Source organism: Physeter macrocephalus, chromosome 1, assembly GCF_002837175.3.
Source record: "Physeter macrocephalus isolate SW-GA chromosome 1, ASM283717v5, whole genome shotgun sequence".
Taxonomy (NCBI): domain Eukaryota; kingdom Metazoa; phylum Chordata; class Mammalia; order Artiodactyla; family Physeteridae; genus Physeter; species Physeter macrocephalus.
Genome location: NC_041214.2, coordinates 83,319,377 through 83,333,426, shown reverse-complemented (window position 1 = coordinate 83,333,426; position 14,050 = coordinate 83,319,377).

Below are 14,050 nucleotides of genomic sequence, written 5' to 3'. Positions count from 1 at the left end.
GGATTCCTTTGTTGCTTTTCCCTTGCTGCTCTTAATATTTTTTCTTTGTATTTAATTTTTGTTAGTTTGATTAATATGTGTCTTGGTATGTTTCTCCTTGGTTTATCCTGTATGGGACTCTGTGCTTCCTGGACTTGGGTGACTATCTCCTTTCCCATGTTAGGGAAGTTTTCAACTATAATCTCTTCAAATATTTTCTCAGACGCCTTCTCTTTCTCTTATTCTTCTTCTGGGACCCCTATAATTCGAATGTTGGTGTGTTTAAGCTTTTGATTTCTCCATCCAATCTGAATGAGATCCTTGCCAGGTAGAGTCATCTTGGTTGTATGTTTTTCCCTTTTATCACTTAAATATATCTTGCCACTCCCTTCTGACCTGCAGAGTTTCTTCTGAAAAATTAGCTGATAACCTTATAGGGATTCCTTTGTTGCTTTTCCCTTGCTGCTCTTAATATTTTTTCTTTGTATTTAATTTTTGTTAGTTTGATTAATATGTGTCTTGGTATGTTTCTCCTTGGTTTATCCTGTATGGGACTCTGTGCTTCCTGGACTTGGGTGACTATCTCCTTTCCCATGTTAGGGAAGTTTTCAACTATAATCTCTTCAAATATTTTCTCAGACGCCTTCTCTTTCTCTTATTCTTCTTCTGGGACCCCTATAATTCGAATGTTGGTGTGTTTAGTTGTCCCAGAGGTCTCTGAGACTGTCCTCATTTCTTTTCATTCTTTTTTCTTTATTCTGCTCCATGGCAGTTATTTCCACCATTCTATCTTTCAGGTCACTAATCCATTCTTCTGCCTCAATTATTCTGCTATTGATTCCGTCTAGTGTATTTTTCATTTCAGTTATTGTGTTGTTCATCAGTGTTTTTCTTTAGTTCTTCTAGGTCCTTGTTAAATGTTTCTTGTGTCTTCTGAATCCATGCCTCCTTTCTATTTCAGAGATCTTGGATCAACTTTACTATCATTACTCTGAATTCTTTTTCAGGTAGATGGCTTATTTCCTCTTCATTTATTTGGTCTTGTGGATTTTTACCTTGCTCCTTTGTCTGCAACATATTTCTCTATCATCTTATTTTGCCTAATTTACTGTTTTTGTGGTCCCCTTTCTGCAGGCTGCAGGGTTGCAGTTCCTCTTGCTTCTGGTGTCTGCCCCCTTGTGGGTGGGGTTGGTCCAGTGGCTGGTGTAGGCTTGCTGGTGGGAGGGACTGGTGCCTGAGCTCTGGTGGGTGGAGCTGAGTCTTGTCCCTCTGAAGGGCAGGGTCGCATCAGGTGGTGTGTTTTGGGGTGTCTGTGAGCTAAGTACGACTTTAGGCAGCCTGTTTGCTGATGGGTGGGGCTGTGTTCCTGTCTTGCTGGTTGTTTGGCATGAGGTGTCCAGAAATGGAGCCTGTAGGCAGTTGGGTGGAGCCGGGTCTTGGTGTTGAGATGGAGACCTCTGGTAGAGCTCACACCAATTAATATTCCCTGGGGCTGAGAATTCTCTGGAGGTCCAGCGTCTTGGACTCGGTGCTCTTACCCTGGAGGCTCAGGCCCAACCTCTGGCTAGGGAACCAAAACCCGGAAAGCTGCATGGTGTGGCCAAAAAGAAAAGAAAGGAAAAGAAAGAAAACAAACAGGTAAAGAAAACCCAAGACCTATGGTAACAGCAAAATCAAACAACAACAAAAACAACAAAAAACCCAAAGAAAACAAAAAAACAAGAGAACAGCCAAACAAACAGAGGAACCCCCAAACCAAAACAAGCAATAAAAACAAAATTAACAAAAAGCAAAAACAAAACAAAAACAGGAAGCAAACTAAAATAAAGAAACATAAAACACACACACAAAAATGATGAAAAAAAAGCAAAAAACAAAAGACCGAAAACAAAAACAAGAATAAAACACAAAGCAACAAAAAAATAAAGTAAAAATAGAAAAATAAAAATCTAATAAAAAATTTTAAAAAGAAAAAAAAAAAAAAATTAAAAAAAAACCCAAACCAACAACAGAACAAAATGAAACAAAACAAAACAAAATAATGATAGTAATAATAATATTTTCCTGAGGCCTCTGCTGTCAATATCCTTGCACCCACAATGAGCCACAGCCAACCCTCACATCCACTCATGGCCCTTAAATATCTCTAGGTCTCTGGAACTGTTATGAGCACTGTGGGGGCAGCGCAGACTCTAACCTCGCCCAACTCCCATGTGTACTTGTCCCCAAAATCAGCTGCTAAAGCTAGACAAGTGTCAGTTGTGGGAGCACTTGTTATCTATTCAAGTATTCCACAGACACAGGGTTTACCAAGCAGATCATGGGGATTTCATCCATGGCTTGTGCAGCTGCACAGAGAGATTTCGGTTCCTCTTCCTTAGTTTCACAGGCCCTGGGGCTCAGCTTTGGCTTTGGCCCCACCTCTGCATGTGCATCACCCTCAAGCCTCTGTTCCCCACCCAGGCAAGAGATATCAAAAGCATCAACTCATTGGGGCACGTACTCACTCAGGCCGGGGAGGGATAAGGTGGGCACAACTGGGGTGGGTGTGAAATGCCTGTGCCAGAGACTGGCAGGAAGTTGCAACATACTGGGGAGCACTCGCTCTGTTGGGAGTGCCTCTCAATGCCCGTGAAGGCAGGGGCTGGTAGGTCAGGAAGGGGGTCACAGTGGCGGTGCCGCCCCTTGCACACCACTCAACAATGGCATCTCATTTCCATGCTTCCTCTAGGAGCATTCCCAGCTGCGGAGCCCTTCACTCCCATCCCCTCAGGTTGTCTCTGCACAGCCAACAGCGGTCCTCTACTTGGATCTGCTCTCGTAACCCCAGACTTTAGCACTCAGCCCCTACCAGCACTGGTGGCTTCCCATCTCAGACTGGGGTGCCCAGGTCTGATTCTGGAGGAGGCCATGTCATGGGCGGCATGTGCAAGCCCTCCGGAGGCTGTGCAGTCAGAGGAGTCCTTGGCTTGAGGGGTGGGCGAGACTGCTCAGATGGGTGCCCCTCCCCATGCCCGTGGGTCTAGTGGGTGGAGGAGGGGGTTTCAATAGCGGCCCCACCCCTTACGCGCCACTCAACAATGGCACCTTGCTTCGCCAGTGGCCCGGGCTTCTTCCAAAAACTTTCCTGGCTGTAGAGCTCCTTACTCCTGTCCCTTCAGGCTGTCTCTTCACAGCCAACAGCTGTCTCCTCCCTGGGTCCACTCTCCAAGTACTACTTTCCAGAACCCATCACCCCTCCACACCAGGAGACACATGACTCAGGCTGGGGGGTGTGCAGGGCTGTGGCATGGACCATATGTGCAGCTCTTACTTTGTCCTGCCTTCCACAGACCGGTTGCTGCATTCCCCTCCGATCCCCTGAAGGTCCTTTGCTGTCCCAGCTGAATTCCCTGCTGTGAATGGGCTTTTCTGAGTGTGGGGACCTCTCCTCACCTTCACTTCCCCACCAGGGGTCCTGGTCCCTTCCCATTTCCTCTTTTCTTTTTTTTTTCTTTCTTTCATCCCACCCAGTTGTGTGGGAATTTTTCTTATACTTTTAGGTGTCTGAGATCTTCCACTAGTGTTCAGCAGGTCCTCTGTGAGAACTGTTCCATCTGTAGATGTATTCTTGATGTACTTGTGAGGAGAGGCAAATTTGCCTCCTCCTATTCTGCCATCTTGACTCCTCCCTCCAGAAAGTCTTAAAAAATTAAAAGATAAATGAACATTTCCCAATTAGTTCTATGATGCCAGTGTTATCTTGATACTAAAGGTGGACAATGACACAGCAAGAAAAGAAAATTACAGAACAATATCCCTTATAAATATAGATGTAAAAAACCTCAATAAAATATTAGCAAACTGAATCTAGTAACATATTCAAAGGAATAAAACACTATGAACAAATGGAATTTACCCCAGGAATACAAGTTTCATTTAACCCACAAAAATCAATCAATGAAATACACCACAGTAGTAGAATAAAGAATAAAACCACATGATCATCTCAATAGATGAGAAAAAACATTTGACAAAATCCAACACTCTGTTACAATAAAAGCACTCAACAAACTAAGAGTTGAGGGACTTTCTTCAACCTGGTAAAGGGCATCTACAAAAAGTCCAGAACTAAGATCATACTTAAAGGTGAAAGATTGAAAACTTTTCCACCTAAGATCAGGAGCAAGATAAATAGATCTACTCTCACCATTTCTATTCAACATTGTACTGAAGGTTATAGCCAAAACAATTGGTAGGAGAAATGAATAAAGGCACCTAGATTAGAAAGGAAAGAGTAAAATTGTATTTGTGGATGACACAGTCTTCTAAATAGAAAATCTGCAGGAATCTGCAAAACAAACAAACAAAAATGTTAGAGCTAATAAATGAGGTGAGCAAATTTGCAAGAAACAAGATCATTATACAAATTCAATTGTATTTTATACTCTGGCAATGAACAATGCAAATATTAAGTTAAGAAAATAATTCCATTTACTATAGCAACAAAAAGATAAACTACATAGGAATAAATTGAATAAAATTAGTGTAAGACTTGTTCACTGAAAACTACAAAACAACTTTGAAAGTAATTAAAGACCTAAATAGTTCGAAAAATATCCTTTGTTTATGGATTGAAGGACTTGACAGCAATATTTCCTAAACTGATCTACAAATTCAAGGCAATTCCTATCAGAATCCCAGTTGCCTTTTTTCACAGAAATAGGCAAGTTAATGCAAAAATTTATATAGAAATACAAGTGATCCAGAAAAAAAAGTAAAAAGTTGGAAGTCTCACACTTCCTGATTTCAAATCTTGCTACAAAGCTACGTTAGTCAAGACAATGTAGTATAAATATAAGGATAGACAAATTGAATAATGAAATAGGATTAAGAATTCAGAAATAAAACTACATATTTATTGTTAATTGGTTTAGACAAAATGATGAGACCATTCAATGGGGAAATTTCAACAAACGGTGCTGGGACAACTAGATATCCACATGCAAAAGAATAAGTCTGGACATTTTCCTCAAATCATATGCAAAACTTAATGCAAAATGGGTCAAATGCCTACATTTTAGAGCTAGAACTATAAAACTCTAAAAGAACCCATAGTCAAAAGTCTCCATGACTTTTCATCAGGCAATGGTTTCTTAGATACCATACTCAAAACACAAAATGATAAAAGAAAATATAGATAAGTTGGACTTTATCCAAATAAAAACTTTTATGCTTCAAAGGACACTATCAACAAAGTGAAAAGCCAATCGATAGAATACAAAATATGTTCGCAAAGTATATATCTGATAAGGAACTAGTGTCCAAAATATAAAGAAGTCTTAAAATTTAAGAATAAAAAGACAAATAACTCAATTTAAAATATTGTCAAGGTATTTGAATAGACATTTCTATTTAATTTTGACAAATAAAGCCCATTCTGAACTCTTAAAAAAAATCCATGTACTCACTTGTCAGAATGTCAGAGCCTCTGTTTTTGCCTTCTTCCTTCTGCCTGCTGTTTTCATTCACTCATTTAACTATATGTCGGGAATTTTACCAAGAACTAACAGGGTCAGAGAGGTCAAAATGAAATTGTTCAATTTTTCTACTTACTGGAAAGAGAGCCCAAGACTTTAATAGAGCCAGAAAGTAATTTTTCAAATGTGTTTGAGTCACCATATGGACCCTGACTCTTCCCGTCGCTCATTATGAGAAATAGATAAAGTGTATGTAAATCTTAAAGCTTTCTGTAAATTATAACTTGACAATGTCTTTGCTGACAAAATAGAAATGTTATGTATATGCTATAATTGAAATACAGTTTAAGTGATGAAAAAATTGCTCTTGAAAATGCAAAGTGAAAGTGTCATAAGTTTCTTAAAATTGGGGTCTCTGTTATTGGCACAATCAATCACTTTTCATCTGTTTTTCCCCACTTGTGGTCAAAAGACAACTTGGGTTAAGAGTGTGGCTTTGCAGTTGGGTAGGTCTAGGTTTCACTTTTGGCTCCACAACTTTCTCCCTTTGCTGGAAAAAGTGAAATATGAAAATTACATAATTATTGAAGGACTGTGGTGGGAATTAAATAAGATACTGTATGTGAAGTGCTTAGGACAGGGCCTGACATGGGATGATTGCTCAATGAATGGCAGCAATAACCTTGCTATGTTACTGTGCATACTAGTGGCTCCAGGAACAAATATGCTGACTTCATTTACCTGTTCAATACAATCAATAGCAAAAATTTGTTTTTCTTTGAACAATTAATTTGGCTATACACTCATGAGAAGAATTTAGTAGAATAATTTGATTCTTAGGGAGAGAGGGATGAACGATTTAATGAAAGGGCTTTGTAAGCTTTTTCCCAAAGTGAATAGATGATCATGAAAAAGAAACTTATTTTTCATCACCTTGTCAACATCAACTAAGATATAACAGAAGAAAAGTTTCAGACGATTGAATCAGATTTCCTGAAACAAACGTCGTGGAACAAAAGTCATACATGTAAGTTTGTTTAGAAACAAGTCATCAGTACCCAACCCTATCAGAGAAGGCAAGCCAATTATTTTGCCTCTTTTAAGAAGGCAAACCCCATAAGAAATGGGGTTCCTTGTTCTATATAACAAAATTTTAAAAAATCAGAACAATCTTATTTACATTTAAAAATATATATTTTTTAAAATTAAGGAACCATGAGCTAAACATGTCTTTAATATTGGCTTGCTCATATTTAACTTTCTCATTTCATTGAATAATTTATTTTCAGGTCTTTCTTCATTTTGGATTATTAAATTTATCAGTATATTTTATATAAGATTTATCAGATTTATTATCTATATATTTTATATATGATTTTTCTTTTTTCTTTACTATTTAATTTGTAACTATTTTTCATCACATTTGTATATTCTTTGTTCATCAAGTGATACTGATATACCATTTTCCATATTTATATAGTTTTTAGAAAATAGTTCAAAAAGTTAATCTAAATAACTTACGGAATAAACTATGATAGATAACATCAAGGTATATTTGAATGACAGAAACGTGATAAACTTTTAAAATCAGGTTTCAAAGACAATGTTTATTCTTAACTTTTTAGGCTCAAGAAAAAACAGACATTTAAAGGGTCGCAACTATTCTTTTCACTTATTTAGCTTTATAACTAGCTATAACGTTGAAGAGCATTATCCCATTTTGCCTTTAAATTACCACACATTTCAGTTATTATTTATTCACACAGCAACTATGTTTTCACTTATTTTTCCTTTAAATCACTCTGATACTTGCAAATAGGAATAGAAATGACTATAACAATAACTGCTCTCAAAGTATTGACAATTTAATAATGGAGGCAGACACGCAAATGCATAACTGTAATAAAAAGAATGGATTTTTGAGTTGTGATAGATTTATCAACAAAGTGTTGCAGCGGTCCAAAGGAGGTTAAAAAAAAATATGTAGCGGGGGAACTATACTCTTGTAATAACCTATAATGGAAAAGAATCTAAAAAATAATATATATGTATAACTGAATCACTTTGCTGTACACCTGAAACTAACACAACATAGTAAGTTATTGTGTTGTTCATCAGTGTTTTTCTTTAGTTCTTCTAGGTCCTTGTTAAACGTTTCTTGTATTTTCTCCCCTCTATTTCCAAAACTTTGGATTATCTTTACTATCATTACTCTGAATTCTTTTTCAGGTAGATGGCTTATTTCCTCTTCATTTATTTGGTCTTGTGGATTTTTACCTTGCTCCTTTGTCTGCAACATATTTCTCTATCATCTTATTTTGCCTAATTTACTGTTTTTGTGGTCCCCTTTCTGCAGGCTGCAGGGTTGCAGTTCCTCTTGCTTCTGGTGTCTGCCCCCTTGTGGGTGGGGTTGGTCCAGTGGCTGGTGTAGGCTTGCTGGTGGGAGGGACTGGTGCCTGAGCTCTGGTGGGTGGAGCTGAGTCTTGTCCCTCTGAAGGGCAGGGTCGCATCAGGTGGTGTGTTTTGGGGTGTCTGTGAGCTAAGTACGACTTTAGGCAGCCTGTTTGCTGATGGGTGGGGCTGTGTTCCTGTCTTGCTGGTTGTTTGGCATGAGGTGTCCAGAAATGGAGCCTGTAGGCAGTTGGGTGGAGCCGGGTCTTGGTGTTGAGATGGAGACCTCTGGTAGAGCTCACACCAATTAATATTCCCTGGGGCTGAGAATTCTCTGGAGGTCCAGCGTCTTGGACTCGGTGCTCTTACCCTGGAGGCTCAGGCCCAACCTCTGGCTAGGGAACCAAAACCCGGAAAGCTGCATGGTGTGGCCAAAAAGAAAAGAAAGGAAAAGAAAGAAAACAAACAGGTAAAGAAAACCCAAGACCTATGGTAACAGCAAAATCAAACAACAACAAAAACAACAAAAAACCCAAAGAAAACAAAAAAACAAGAGAACAGCCAAACAAACAGAGGAACCCCCAAACCAAAACAAGCAATAAAAACAAAATTAACAAAAAGCAAAAACAAAACAAAAACAGGAAGCAAACTAAAATAAAGAAACATAAAACACACACACAAAAATGATGAAAAAAAAGCAAAAAACAAAAGACCGAAAACAAAAACAAGAATAAAACACAAAGCAACAAAAAAATAAAGTAAAAATAGAAAAATAAAAATCTAATAAAAAATTTTAAAAAGAAAAAAAAAAAAATTAAAAAAAAACCCAAACCAACAACAGAACAAAATGAAACAAAACAAAACAAAATAATGATAGTAATAATAATATTTTCCTGAGGCCTCTGCTGTCAATATCCTTGCACCCACAATGAGCCACAGCCAACCCTCACATCCACTCATGGCCCTTAAATATCTCTAGGTCTCTGGAACTGTTATGAGCACTGTGGGGGCAGCGCAGACTCTAACCTCGCCCAACTCCCATGTGTACTTGTCCCCAAAATCAGCTGCTAAAGCTAGACAAGTGTCAGTTGTGGGAGCACTTGTTATCTATTCAAGTATTCCACAGACACAGGGTTTACCAAGCAGATCATGGGGATTTCATCCATGGCTTGTGCAGCTGCACAGAGAGATTTCGGTTCCTCTTCCTTAGTTTCACAGGCCCTGGGGCTCAGCTTTGGCTTTGGCCCCACCTCTGCATGTGCATCACCCTCAAGCCTCTGTTCCCCACCCAGGCAAGAGATATCAAAAGCATCAACTCATTGGGGCACGTACTCACTCAGGCCGGGGAGGGATAAGGTGGGCACAACTGGGGTGGGTGTGAAATGCCTGTGCCAGAGACTGGCAGGAAGTTGCAACATACTGGGGAGCACTCGCTCTGTTGGGAGTGCCTCTCAATGCCCGTGAAGGCAGGGGCTGGTAGGTCAGGAAGGGGGTCACAGTGGCGGTGCCGCCCCTTGCACACCACTCAACAATGGCATCTCATTTCCATGCTTCCTCTAGGAGCATTCCCAGCTGCGGAGCCCTTCACTCCCATCCCCTCAGGTTGTCTCTGCACAGCCAACAGCGGTCCTCTACTTGGATCTGCTCTCGTAACCCCAGACTTTAGCACTCAGCCCCTACCAGCACTGGTGGCTTCCCATCTCAGACTGGGGTGCCCAGGTCTGATTCTGGAGGAGGCCATGTCATGGGCGGCATGTGCAAGCCCTCCGGAGGCTGTGCAGTCAGAGGAGTCCTTGGCTTGAGGGGTGGGCGAGACTGCTCAGATGGGTGCCCCTCCCCATGCCCGTGGGTCTAGTGGGTGGAGGAGGGGGTTTCAATAGCGGCCCCACCCCTTACGCGCCACTCAACAATGGCACCTTGCTTCGCCAGTGGCCCGGGCTTCTTCCAAAAACTTTCCTGGCTGTAGAGCTCCTTACTCCTGTCCCTTCAGGCTGTCTCTTCACAGCCAACAGCTGTCTCCTCCCTGGGTCCACTCTCCAAGTACTACTTTCCAGAACCCATCACCCCTCCACACCAGGAGACACATGACTCAGGCTGGGGGGTGTGCAGGGCTGTGGCATGGACCATATGTGCAGCTCTTACTTTGTCCTGCCTTCCACAGACCGGTTGCTGCATTCCCCTCCGATCCCCTGAAGGTCCTTTGCTGTCCCAGCTGAATTCCCTGCTGTGAATGGGCTTTTCTGAGTGTGGGGACCTCTCCTCACCTTCACTTCCCCACCAGGGGTCCTGGTCCCTTCCCATTTCCTCTTTTCTTTTTTTTTTCTTTCTTTCATCCCACCCAGTTGTGTGGGAATTTTTCTTATACTTTTAGGTGTCTGAGATCTTCCACTAGTGTTCAGCAGGTCCTCTGTGAGAACTGTTCCATCTGTAGATGTATTCTTGATGTACTTGTGAGGAGAGGCAAATTTGCCTCCTCCTATTCTGCCATCTTGACTCCTCCCTCCAGAAAGTCTTAAAAAATTAAAAGATAAATGAACATTTCCCAATTAGTTCTATGATGCCAGTGTTATCTTGATACTAAAGGTGGACAATGACACAGCAAGAAAAGAAAATTACAGAACAATATCCCTTATAAATATAGATGTAAAAAACCTCAATAAAATATTAGCAAACTGAATCTAGTAACATATTCAAAGGAATAAAACACTATGAACAAATGGAATTTACCCCAGGAATACAAGTTTCATTTAACCCACAAAAATCAATCAATGAAATACACCACAGTAGTAGAATAAAGAATAAAACCACATGATCATCTCAATAGATGAGAAAAAACATTTGACAAAATCCAACACTCTGTTACAATAAAAGCACTCAACAAACTAAGAGTTGAGGGACTTTCTTCAACCTGGTAAAGGGCATCTACAAAAAGTCCAGAACTAAGATCATACTTAAAGGTGAAAGATTGAAAACTTTTCCACCTAAGATCAGGAGCAAGATAAATAGATCTACTCTCACCATTTCTATTCAACATTGTACTGAAGGTTATAGCCAAAACAATTGGTAGGAGAAATGAATAAAGGCACCTAGATTAGAAAGGAAAGAGTAAAATTGTATTTGTGGATGACACAGTCTTCTAAATAGAAAATCTGCAGGAATCTGCAAAACAAACAAACAAAAATGTTAGAGCTAATAAATGAGGTGAGCAAATTTGCAAGAAACAAGATCATTATACAAATTCAATTGTATTTTATACTCTGGCAATGAACAATGCAAATATTAAGTTAAGAAAATAATTCCATTTACTATAGCAACAAAAAGATAAACTACATAGGAATAAATTGAATAAAATTAGTGTAAGACTTGTTCACTGAAAACTACAAAACAACTTTGAAAGTAATTAAAGACCTAAATAGTTCGAAAAATATCCTTTGTTTATGGATTGAAGGACTTGACAGCAATATTTCCTAAACTGATCTACAAATTCAAGGCAATTCCTATCAGAATCCCAGTTGCCTTTTTTCACAGAAATAGGCAAGTTAATGCAAAAATTTATATAGAAATACAAGTGATCCAGAAAAAAAAGTAAAAAGTTGGAAGTCTCACACTTCCTGATTTCAAATCTTGCTACAAAGCTACGTTAGTCAAGACAATGTAGTATAAATATAAGGATAGACAAATTGAATAATGAAATAGGATTAAGAATTCAGAAATAAAACTACATATTTATTGTTAATTGGTTTAGACAAAATGATGAGACCATTCAATGGGGAAATTTCAACAAACGGTGCTGGGACAACTAGATATCCACATGCAAAAGAATAAGTCTGGACATTTTCCTCAAATCATATGCAAAACTTAATGCAAAATGGGTCAAATGCCTACATTTTAGAGCTAGAACTATAAAACTCTAAAAGAACCCATAGTCAAAAGTCTCCATGACTTTTCATCAGGCAATGGTTTCTTAGATACCATACTCAAAACACAAAATGATAAAAGAAAATATAGATAAGTTGGACTTTATCCAAATAAAAACTTTTATGCTTCAAAGGACACTATCAACAAAGTGAAAAGCCAATCGATAGAATACAAAATATGTTCGCAAAGTATATATCTGATAAGGAACTAGTGTCCAAAATATAAAGAAGTCTTAAAATTTAAGAATAAAAAGACAAATAACTCAATTTAAAATATTGTCAAGGTATTTGAATAGACATTTCTATTTAATTTTGACAAATAAAGCCCATTCTGAACTCTTAAAAAAAATCCATGTACTCACTTGTCAGAATGTCAGAGCCTCTGTTTTTGCCTTCTTCCTTCTGCCTGCTGTTTTCATTCACTCATTTAACTATATGTCGGGAATTTTACCAAGAACTAACAGGGTCAGAGAGGTCAAAATGAAATTGTTCAATTTTTCTACTTACTGGAAAGAGAGCCCAAGACTTTAATAGAGCCAGAAAGTAATTTTTCAAATGTGTTTGAGTCACCATATGGACCCTGACTCTTCCCGTCGCTCATTATGAGAAATAGATAAAGTGTATGTAAATCTTAAAGCTTTCTGTAAATTATAACTTGACAATGTCTTTGCTGACAAAATAGAAATGTTATGTATATGCTATAATTGAAATACAGTTTAAGTGATGAAAAAATTGCTCTTGAAAATGCAAAGTGAAAGTGTCATAAGTTTCTTAAAATTGGGGTCTCTGTTATTGGCACAATCAATCACTTTTCATCTGTTTTTCCCCACTTGTGGTCAAAAGACAACTTGGGTTAAGAGTGTGGCTTTGCAGTTGGGTAGGTCTAGGTTTCACTTTTGGCTCCACAACTTTCTCCCTTTGCTGGAAAAAGTGAAATATGAAAATTACATAATTATTGAAGGACTGTGGTGGGAATTAAATAAGATACTGTATGTGAAGTGCTTAGGACAGGGCCTGACATGGGATGATTGCTCAATGAATGGCAGCAATAACCTTGCTATGTTACTGTGCATACTAGTGGCTCCAGGAACAAATATGCTGACTTCATTTACCTGTTCAATACAATCAATAGCAAAAATTTGTTTTTCTTTGAACAATTAATTTGGCTATACACTCATGAGAAGAATTTAGTAGAATAATTTGATTCTTAGGGAGAGAGGGATGAACGATTTAATGAAAGGGCTTTGTAAGCTTTTTCCCAAAGTGAATAGATGATCATGAAAAAGAAACTTATTTTTCATCACCTTGTCAACATCAACTAAGATATAACAGAAGAAAAGTTTCAGACGATTGAATCAGATTTCCTGAAACAAACGTCGTGGAACAAAAGTCATACATGTAAGTTTGTTTAGAAACAAGTCATCAGTACCCAACCCTATCAGAGAAGGCAAGCCAATTATTTTGCCTCTTTTAAGAAGGCAAACCCCATAAGAAATGGGGTTCCTTGTTCTATATAACAAAATTTTAAAAAATCAGAACAATCTTATTTACATTTAAAAATATATATTTTTTAAAATTAAGGAACCATGAGCTAAACATGTCTTTAATATTGGCTTGCTCATATTTAACTTTCTCATTTCATTGAATAATTTATTTTCAGGTCTTTCTTCATTTTGGATTATTAAATTTATCAGTATATTTTATATAAGATTTATCAGATTTATTATCTATATATTTTATATATGATTTTTCTTTTTTCTTTACTATTTAATTTGTAACTATTTTTCATCACATTTGTATATTCTTTGTTCATCAAGTGATACTGATATACCATTTTCCATATTTATATAGTTTTTAGAAAATAGTTCAAAAAGTTAATCTAAATAACTTACGGAATAAACTATGATAGATAACATCAAGGTATATTTGAATGACAGAAACGTGATAAACTTTTAAAATCAGGTTTCAAAGACAATGTTTATTCTTAACTTTTTAGGCTCAAGAAAAAACAGACATTTAAAGGGTCGCAACTATTCTTTTCACTTATTTAGCTTTATAACTAGCTATAACGTTGAAGAGCATTATCCCATTTTGCCTTTAAATTACCACACATTTCAGTTATTATTTATTCACACAGCAACTATGTTTTCACTTATTTTTCCTTTAAATCACTCTGATACTTGCAAATAGGAATAGAAATGACTATAACAATAACTGCTCTCAAAGTATTGACAATTTAATAATGGAGGCAGACACGCAAATGCATAACTGTAATAAAAAGAATGGATTTTTGAGTTGTGATAG